Genomic DNA, 10,734 nt, shown 5'->3' on the forward strand with positions numbered 1-10,734 from the left:
TGGGTTTTTCCGTTAAGATGTTGTGGAGAAATACTTGAATGAAATTTTTGGCCAACCTGGTACAATGCATGTATTTCTTTGTATTTAGAAACATGTATTTAACAATCTATATCTATCTATATTTTTTTTCCTGAATATATTGAGCTTTTTCAAAAATGAAGGTTTCAAGATTCTGAAAACCATGCCGATTCTACCAGAATGGGGTAGAAAATGGGGACCGCCCAACTCATGAAAATCTTCCACCGACCATTGCTGAACTCGCAGGAATAATGTAGTGATGTGGAGGAGAAAAGGGATCCAATGTTTCTTCCGGGGATTAAAAGTGAGTCCAAAATTGCAAGAACTTGGAGAAAAAGGCTCTTGTTGAGTTTCCCTTTGAATAACCGAGGCGCTTTCTCTCTGAGCACTAAGTGTTGAGAGGCAGCATCCTTACTGCCTAGAAACCCAACAAAGACTGGCTTGGTGGCTGCTTTGAGGTTTCTGTTCCATGTAGAATTTTAACCATGAAAAGATACAAAGATTGGTTTCTTCTGAGTCCTTAACTGAACACCACAAAGGGGGACAATTAGTGGGGAGCTGGGCTGCTGTCTCCCACCGGCTATGCTGCTGCCATTCGGAATCTTGGACCCCACACTCCAGAGCCATGTGGGGTGCACCACCCCAGTCTTTCTCCATCTTCAGGGTTTGGAAATGTGCCATAGACTTAGCTGTGGAGTGTGGTGGGTGTGGAGTGTGGTGGGCTCCAGAGAGGCCATGAGTTGTGGATTAGAGAGAGTGGGTTGCTGTTTAGTTTTGTAACCACTTAAAAAAAAAAGTGGTTATGTCATCTTTACTTGCTGGAGGTCCTAATTTGTAAAATGGGATGAAAATTCCTGGATTGAAGGCCTGCTGTTAGGGTAAGCTGAGATAACTGTAGATAGTGTTGGCTCAGGGTAAGGAGGTAATCGGCTTCCTTTGTGGCTCAGGTGGTAAAATATCCACCTGCAATGTGGGAGATCTGGGTTTGATCCCTGGGTTGGGAAGATACCCTGGAGAAGGGAAAGGCTACCCTCTCCAGTATTCTGGCCTGGAGAATTCCATGGACGGTTTAGTTCATGGAGTCATGAAATCAGATTGATTATATTCTTTGCAGCCAAAGATGGAGAGGCTCTATACAGTCAGCAAAAACAAGACCAGGAGCTGACGGTGGCTCAGATCATGAGCTCCTTATTGCCAAATTCAGACTTAAATGGAAGAAAGTAGGGAAAACCACTAGACCATTCAGGTATGACCTAAATGAAATCCTTTACAATTATACAGGGGAGGTGACAAATAGATTTAAGGGATTAGATCTGATAGACAGAGTGCCTGAGGAACTATGGACAGAGGTTCATAACATTGTACAGGAGGCAGGGATCAAGACCATCCCCCAGAAAAAGAAATGAAAAAAGGCAAAATGGCTATCTGAGGAAGCCTTACAAATAGCTGTGAACAGAAGAGAAGTGAAAGGCAAAGGAGAAAAGGAAAGATATACTCATTTTAATGCAGAGTTCCAAAGAATAGCAAGGAGAGATAAGAAAGCCTTCCTCAGTGATCAATGCAAAGAAAGAGAGGAAAACAACAGAATGGGAAAGACTAGCGATCTCTTCAAGAAAATTAGAGATACCAAGGGACATTTCACGCAAAGATGGGCACAATAAAGGACAGAAATGGTATGGACCTAACAGAAGGTGGCAAGAATACACAGAAGAACTGTACAAAAAAGATCTTCATGCACCAGATAATTATGATGGTGTCATCACCATCCTAGAGCCAGATAACTGGAATGTGAAGTCAAGGGGGCCTTAGAAAGCATCACTATGAACAAAGCTAGTGGAGGTGATGGAATTCCAGCTGAGTTTTTTCAAATCCTAAAAGATGAAGCTATGAAAGTGCTGCACTCAATATGCCAGCAAATTTGGAAAACTCAGCAGTGGCCACAGGATTGGAAAAGGTCAGTTTTCATTCCAATCCCAAAGAAAGGAAATGCCAAAGAATGTTCAAACTACCACACAATTGCACTCATCTCACACACTAGTAAAGTAATGCTCAAAATTCTCCAAGCCAGGCTTTAATAGTACGTGAACTGTGAACTTCCAGATGTTCAAGCTAGATTTAGAAAAGGCAGAGGAACCAGAGATCAAATTGTCAACATCCATTGGATCACTGAAAAAGCAAGAGAGTTCCAGAAAAATATCTACTTCTGCTTTATCGATTATGCCAAAGCCTTTGATTGTGTGGACCACAGCAAACTGTAGAAAATTGTTAAAGAGATGGGAATACCAGACCACTTGACCTGCCTCTTGAGAAACCTGTATGCAGGTCAGGAAGCAACAGTTAGAACTGGACGTGGAATGGCGGACTGGTTCCAAATCGGGAAAGGAGTACGTCAAGGCTGTATATTGTCACCCTGCTTGTTTAATTTATGTGCAAAGTACATCATGAGAAACACTGGGCTGGATGAAGCACAGCTGGAATCAAGATTGCTGGGAGAAATATCAATAACCTCAGATATGGAGATGACACCACCCTTATGGCAGAAAGCGAAGAAGAGCCTCTTGATGAAAGTGAAAGAGGAAAGTGAAAAAGTTGTTTTAAAGCTCAACATTCATAAAACTAAGATCATGGCATCTGGTCCCATCACTTCATGAGACATAGATGGGGAAACAGTGGAAACAGTGAGAGACTTTATTTTCTTTGACTTTAAAATCACTATAGATGGTGACTGCAGCCATGAAATGAAAAGACGCTTCCTCCTTGGAAGAAAAGTTATGGCCAACCTAGACAGCATATTAAAAAGCAGAGACATTACTTTGCCAACAAAGGTTTGTCTAGTCAAACTATGGTTTTTCCAGTAGTCATGTATGGATGTAAGAGCTGGACCATAAAGAAAGCTGAGCACTGAAGAATTGATGCTTTTGAACTGTTGTGTTGGGGAAGACTCTTGAGAGTCCCTTGGACTGCAAGGAGATCCAACCAGTCCATCCTAAAGGAAATCAGTCCTGAATATTCGTTGGAAGGACTGATGCTGAAGCTGAAACTCTTAATACTTTGGCCACCTGATGGGAAGAACTGACTCATTTGAAAAGACCTTGATGCTGGGAAAGATTGAAGGCAGGAGGAGAAAGGGAGGACAGAGGATGAGATGGTTGGATGGCATCAGCGACTCAATGTACATGAGTTTGAGTAAACTCAAGGAGTTGGTGATGGACAGGGAGGCCTGGTGTGCTGCAGTCCATGTGGTTGCAAAGAGTTGGACATGACTGAGTGACTGAACTGAAGTGAACTGAAAGATGTAATAATGGTAACCATTTATAGAGTACTGTTATTCTCTCCATTCTAGGCTTTATGGCACAGATACTCTGTCTGACTTTCGAAGCTCGTCAGACCATTCCCAGCTCTATATCTTCTGCTTTGACTGAATAGGTGTCCATGATGTCTCCTGTTTATCTTCCTGGTACCCACAGGGATAAGGGACCATGTCCCTGACTGGAATGTGTGTACGTTCAGTCACATCTGACTCTTTGCAACCCCCCAGTTTATAGCCCATCAGGTTCTTCTGTCCATGGGATTTCCATGCAAGAATACTGGGGTGGGTTGCCATTTCCTTCCCCAGAGGATCTTCTGACCCAGGGACTGAACTCAAGTCTCCTGCATTGGCAGGCAGATTCTTTACCACAGAGTCTCAGGGGAAGCCAAGCCTTAGATTGCTCACCTTTAAAAGAGTTTGCAAAACAGTTCCTAACAGTTTAAATTGTTTTAGGATTAAATTATATGAAGTATGTATAGGGCTTCCCAGGTGTGCAGTGGTAGAGAATCTGCCTGGCAAGCAGAAGACTTGAGTTTGATCCCTGGATCGGGAAGATCCCCCAGAGAATACTGGCAACCCACTCCAGTATTCTTGCCTGGGGAATCCCATGGAGAGAGGAGCCTGGCAGATTACAGTCCATGGGTTTGCAAAGAGTCAAACACAACCTAACAACCAAACAACAATGACAAACAAACATGTCTAATGCATAGCCCATAATAAGAATTGAATAAATTATTGTTGGTCTTCAATGAATGTTTGAGTAAATGTTTCTGTAGTCAGCATATGAGTAGCTTGCCTGTCTACACGTATTTAGTGAAATTAATGTACCATAGCATTCTCAATTGTATCCTAACCTTTTGAGTTTGCTTTCCTTTTTAGTTCTTTATTTTCACCTATAGTAAATAAAGTTGCAGTGAACATCTCCATGCAAGTATTGATTTCCTTGAATGGAATTCTTAAGACAGAATCCTAGGAATGAGATTATTGGTTTACAGGGCTTATTCAGCATTTCCAGAGGATGTTTCCATTTGGCCACATAGGCTACAAAGAGAAATTTAACAATACAAAATACTCAGAAAATGTATATTGTCCTAAGCAATTCTTTTTGATCTTTTGATGGATGTCTTGCTTCCATTTAACTTCTCATTTTAGCTAGGTTGAAAATCCATGGCTTTAAAATTTTTATGATATGTAATTATTTCAGTTTTTTTTTATTCAGTAGAGCTATTATGCATAGTTATTTGTTTTTAAAAGGCTTATTGCTTATAACAATTAATGTAGCCGTTATCTATTTTATGCAACTAGACCTTGGGTTTTTTTCCCCCTTTCTGCCTTTATTAGTGTGTTATGTCCCTTATAAATGGGACAGAGAATTGACTCTAACTAGATTAAGCAAAACCAGAATAAGCTGGCTCTTGTAATCAGGAAAGAAGGGCTGGTACAACTTTAGGCAAAGTTGGATCCAGGGGCTAACCCATGTGGCCATAGTTTTGTCCTTCCATTTCTCTGTTTTAAATCCTTCTGTGTGTTGGCTGTGCTTCTGGACAGATTTTCTTCAGAGGATCCCAGAGATGACATCTAGTCCTGAGAAACCACACCCTTTTGACTTGTGATCAACCAGAAGAGAAGCCTTTCTCCATCTTCCACCCAGCAAATCTTGTGAAGTCCCTGATTGGCTTTCCTAGGTCATGTGTTTATGTCTCAGCCAATCAATGTGCTCGTGGACTCCTGGGGTAAGGTGCTGCTGCTAAGTCACTTTAGTCCTGTCCGACTCTGAGCGACCCCATAGACAGCAGCCCACCAGGCTCCCCCGTCCCTGGGATTCTCCAAGCAAGAACACTGGAGTGGGTTGCCATTTCCTTCTCCAAGGCATGAAAGTGAAAAGTGAAAGTGAAGTCGCTCAGTCGTGTCCGACTCTTCACTACCCCATGGACTGCAGCCTACCAGGCTCCTCTGTCCATGGGATTTTCCAGGCAAGAGTACTGGAGTGGGGTGCCATTGCCTTCTCTGCCTGGAGTAAGGTGAGGGTATGCCTATGCATTAGTGCTCAGTCCTGTAGACTCTTTGAGACTGTAGCTCGCCAGGCTCCTCTGTCTATGGGATTATCCCAGAAAGCATGCTGAAGTGGGTTGCTGTTTCCTCCTCCAGCGGATCTTCCTGACCCAGAGATCAAACCTGAGTCTCCTGCATTTGCAGGCGGGTTCTTTACCACTGAGTCATCTGGGAAGCCCAAAGTGGATGCACTTTTAAAAGTAAATATTTCTTCATTGACTTCTCATCAATTTACCCATTTAGGTGAGGGTGGGTATCATAATATGTAACCCCTCAGGCTTTACAGGTTAGGGAAGGGGCTTCAAGAGTGGGATATTGTTACTGAGGAAGTGCTAAGGTAAACAGCATGCAAGTTGTGAAGTAACCACCAGATGGCACTTTCGATCTTTCACCTTCAGGTGGCAGCTGGACCCAGACCGCCTTCCTTGGGTCTTTCTTTAGATCTCTTAACCCGCAGAGAGTTGGTGCAAGCTCTGGAAGCTGGTGATGGACAGGGAAGCCTGACTGTGCTGCAGTCCATGGGGTCACAAAGAGTCGGACATGGCTGAATGACTGAACTGAACGCTCAGAGATATGTTCAGTGGAACTCCTGCTTGATAGGTTTCAGAAAAATTGAGGCCTTGCAGTTTGTAAGAAAAGGAACAAGCCTAGTGGGGGTTATATACCATGCGGGAGCGTGGAAAAGCAGTACAGAGTGGATGGACCTATGGATGGAACGGGCTCAAAACCTAGATGGTAGTTTGGCTCCAGTGGTGGTGGTTGGTTATTTTCTGTTAAGCTTCCTCTCTTTAGCCAGACTCCTCAGTACAAAATTCTGTGAGTTCCCTTAAGAATGTGTTTTATGAAAATGTCTGAGTTGGTCAGGAATTTGGCTATCCTCTCAAGAGTAGTAAGAGATCTCAAACCAGAGGCTTCCTGAACCTTCTCCCTCCCAGTGCACAGCCTGCTGCCTTGAGGAGGCCAGCTGTGCGATGGGGAGTGGGGGGCACACTGCAGGTGCCCACTGCCGGGCACAGGGGTGGACAAGGGCATGGGAGGACACAGGGCCGCTGCTTCCCATTTGCTTCCCCGTAACTGGGTGAGTGAATGTTACAGTCTTAGGGCCAGCATGGTCCTGTGGGCTAGGGACCCAGAACTTTCTGGTCGTTTGGACAGACCTTATAACCTGGCGGCCAGCAGGGAAGAATAGAGGCTCGAAAAGAAGGACCTGAACTTCAGGGCTCCACTCTAAGAAGCGTTTTCTCACACACTAGCCCCCAGTGGCCACAGCGACCCTTCCCTTGTCTTCCCTCCCCCACTAGTCATAAAATACCTGCTCTGTGCCAGGCACTTGCTGGGGGCTGGGAATTCAGAGACAAAACCTATTCACTATTGTCAGAGATCCCACAGCCCAGTTGGGGAGATGGACATATGTAGAAAAACACCATTCAGTGTGGACATGCTGAGGGTGTAGCGCGATAGTGTGGTCAGACAGGCCTGGGTTGAAATCCTGGGTTGGCTAGTTGGTAAGTGGATGTTAGGCAGGTGATGGAGTCTCTATCAGACTTTTCTTGTTTGTAAAGTAGGGATGATACTATAGACGTCAATGCCTATTTCATAGAGTTGGTGTGAAGAGTGAGTGAGAATGTGTGTAAGGCACCTTGTCTTGAGCTTCAGACAGAAGGATATGCAGGTCTCATTGATTTTCTTATCTTGTATATGTCAAAGCCAAGAGGCAGAATGAACATACTGGGTGATAGAATGTGAGCCAGACTGTGTTTGAAGGTTTGGAGTGCTAGGGAAGAAATTGGTAAGACTTAATAATTAATTGGGACAGATGTAGAGTGGTGGGCTTGGGTTCAAAAGATCAGTTGCCCAAACTCAAGGATGGAATGCGGGTCTGTGTGGCCTGACACTCTGCTCCTGTATGAAGAGGCCTTGGGGACCATTTAAATGCCTGCTTAATGGATGTAATGGGGTCACTAGCACAGTTAACAGGGCTTAATAGAAATCTGATGTCCTGACAAAGGAAATGAGCCACCTCTGTATAGGAGACGGTTTGGGGAGTGGGGGTGTCCTGGATGGCTAAGGACCCAGAAGCCATCGTCTGGAATGACTGAGTGGACAGGCAGCTTTCACCTGGAGAGGGTCACATGTGTCACTGCCTTCCAAAAACATCAGGCGTTGGCACCTGAAAAAGGTATTGTGCTTCCTCTGTGTTGTCCCACAGGGGGACCTTAGGAGGCCTCATTTAGGTTTCTGATTTAAGGATGACTTTTAAAACTTTTTAGCTGACTTGGACTTTTCCAACATAGAGTGAGCTGCTTTATGAGTTGTGAGGTTCCTGTTACTAAAAACATTCAAGCAGCCTCTGGAGGCCCTATCTGGGATGACCTAAGGCAGGATTTATATAGGGTCCAAGACACCATAAGGATAACTTCAGAGGAATACAAGAATCTTCTGAAGTTGTTTACAAGGTTGTGCATTTCTTTGACGGAAAAAGAAATAGAGTATTCGTCAACTTTTCAAGGGCACCCAGTGTCCAAAGTGATAAGTTGCTCGGTCATGTCTGACTTTGTGACCCATGGACTATTCCTCTGTCCATGGAATTCTCCAGGCAAGAATACTGGAGTAGGTTGGCATTCCCTTCTCCAGGGGATCTTCCCAACCCAGTGATCAAACCTGGGTCTCCTGCATTGCAAACAGATTCTTTACCACTAAGCTACCAGGGAAGCCCCCATGTCCAAAAGCAGTTAAAAAATTCAGAAGTTCAAAGAAATTTGGATACAAGGTAGGACTAGATTCTAAGGTGTTTTCCTTCTGGAATTCAAGAGTCTTTGGATTGTTAAATATGTTCTTGTAACATGAAATTTTTGTTATTATTAGCTGTCATTTATTTGCTTGGTATGTGTCACATGAAATTTTACATATTCTATTTGAATAATCTCATCTAGTATTAAAAATAACTTTGAGATTAAGCACTACTATTATTTCTATTTTACAAGTGATGAAACTGAGGTATGGAAATTTGATCAAATTTTCAGAATGTTCAGGTTCCCTGGATAGATATGTGCCCCAAGTTTGGCCTTTTTATGTCTAATAGATATGATGTTAATCCAAATAGGTCCACATAGGGTAGAAAACCACAGTGTTCCCTTGGAAATTTTTTTTTTTCAATAATACAACTATTTTATTAAACATATGAACGTACTGATTTTGTACAACACGCATTTCTTTCTCTCCTCTGCCCCAGGAAGCCAGCACTCTAGAACCCCATGTTTATAAAAACACACTTTGGCAGCTACTATGACAAGGTGAAAAAAGTGCAATTCTGAAAGTGACAACACATAACCAAAGTGGGGAACAGAAAAGGCAGAGCTGAGTGGGCCCAGGGCTGCTCCTCTTCTCTCCAGAGGAAACAATTTAAGAATAGAAACTCTTGAGCATTATTTAAGCAGTACTGCCCAACTCTCTTGGTAGCATCTCTGTTTCAATTCCATTTATCTTGATGTTGTAACTAACTAATCTGTTACTTCTTTAAGAAATTCTGCCCTGGTTTATATCCTTTTCAGTGACCCATATCCCTTTGAGCTTCAAAAACACAGAAGTCGCTCAGTCATGTCTGACTCTTTGCGACCCCATGGATGGTAGCCCACCAGGGTCCTCGGTCCATGGGATTTTCCAGGCATGAATACTGGAGTGGGTTGCCGTTTCCTTCTCCGTCCCTTGGAAATTTTAAAGGCAGGATGATAATAATAACTACCATGTAGCGACTGCTTACTTTCTGTGTTGAGACTTTCATCTCATTCCGTTCTCATGGTAACCCTGTAAAGTTGAGACTGGGAGAAATTAAGGGGTTGGGAGAAATAAAGTAACTTGCTCATGGTTGCAGGAGAGAAGCCTGCATTCTCAGCTCTGCAGACATGGGGCATAAACACTGGGCTGGGGCCTGGGTGTCTTCTGTGTATCTATCCGATGAGGGATACTTTCAGTACATTTGGAGGGAAGTGCAGAAAATCCCTTAGCATCTGAGGTGAGTCAGCTCAGATAGAGTGGCAGGAGGTCATATCCTGAAACCTCAGAACAGGAAGCCAGCCCAAGGACTGAACATGGAGAGGACAACAGTCAATAAACCTTAAGTGCCCAGGTGACCCTTCCTCTTTGCCCCCCATCCCCAGAGCTGCCTAGGCTCCAGGTGGCTTGGTGAGCCTGAGGCTCCAGCATGACCTGTGTCTTGGGATTCTGTCCTCTCTCCCACCCCAGCTCCTCCCAGGTTCAGGGAAGGGAGTGAGTCAATAGCCTTATGGTGGGAAAATACTTCAGACTTGCCCACAGCTAGCATTCAAAGGGGTCATGTGTTGTTTGGGACTGCCGTGAGGGGAAGAAGTTTGGGACTCCATAGTTTTCCCCAAGCTTCCTGATGCGCATCAGCCCTCCCCAGGCTCACTGGGGGAATAAGATGTCAAAGACCCATATCCCGTTACTACTTCTCTGAAGTAGCTAATCCCTCCCTTACAGGACATGCCAACTTAATTGTCAAGGAAAGCTATTCCTCAGTCCTCTGGGAAATACAGCTGCTTAACTGACTTTTGTTCTCCTGAAACCAGAATCTGATACTCTCATTGTCTGGGGAATACCATGTGGACAGACACACAGAGAGGGGCACAAGGATTTTGATTTGGGTCTTTATTCAACAGATGGGACTCCTCCAGTAAACAATCTATGGGCATCCACTCCAATCTTTGTCTGGCAAAAGAGGGAGGCCAGAGTGAAACAGGGAAGCCAGAAGATGGCCCAGGAAGATTCTCTAAAGTGCTTTGTGGGGTTTAAGGGTCACTATTACTTCCCAAAGGCCCATACTCACTCAGGTTGTCCAAGGAGAGAAATCATTTCTTAGACATCGCACAATCCCAAACCCTATGTACTCCCCCACTAGGCCCTGAAAGTGGGAGGATCATATAATTTATCAACCACACTAGAGCTCTTTTAAGAGCATGGAAGGGAACCCTCTTCATAATTATACTGGGATGACTGTCCTAGACCTGGATTATCTCAGGAAACCAGGACATAGGGTCAACCTACTAGGAGTGTCCAAACCAAGATCTAACTGTGCTCAACACCACTTGCCTAGACCTGGCGGTATAGCTCAGTGGTAGAGCACATGCTTAGCATGCATGAGACCCTGGGTTCAATCCCCAGTACTGCCATCTTCAGGCTTCCCTGATGGCTAAGATGGTAAAGAATCCACCTGCAATGCGGAAGACCTGGGTTTGATCCCTGGGTCGGGAAGAGCCCCTGGAAGAAGGCATGGCAACGCACTCCAGTATTCTTGCCTGGAGAGTCCCCACAGACAGAGGAGCCTGGTGGGCTACAGT

At 44.3% G+C, this 10,734-nt stretch overlaps 1 non-coding gene across 1 annotated transcript; it reads left to right on the plus strand.

Moving 5' to 3' along the window:
• Positions 1-10,494: 10,494 nt before the first annotated feature.
• Positions 10,495-10,566, plus strand: TRNAA-AGC (transfer RNA alanine (anticodon AGC)). Its single transcript has one exon. It is a non-coding gene; the product is annotated as a tRNA-Ala (tRNA).
• Positions 10,567-10,734: the final 168 nt, after the last annotated feature.

The sequence above is a fragment of the Bos javanicus genome, chromosome 7 (assembly GCF_032452875.1).
Source record: "Bos javanicus breed banteng chromosome 7, ARS-OSU_banteng_1.0, whole genome shotgun sequence".
NCBI lineage: Eukaryota > Metazoa > Chordata > Mammalia > Artiodactyla > Bovidae > Bos > Bos javanicus.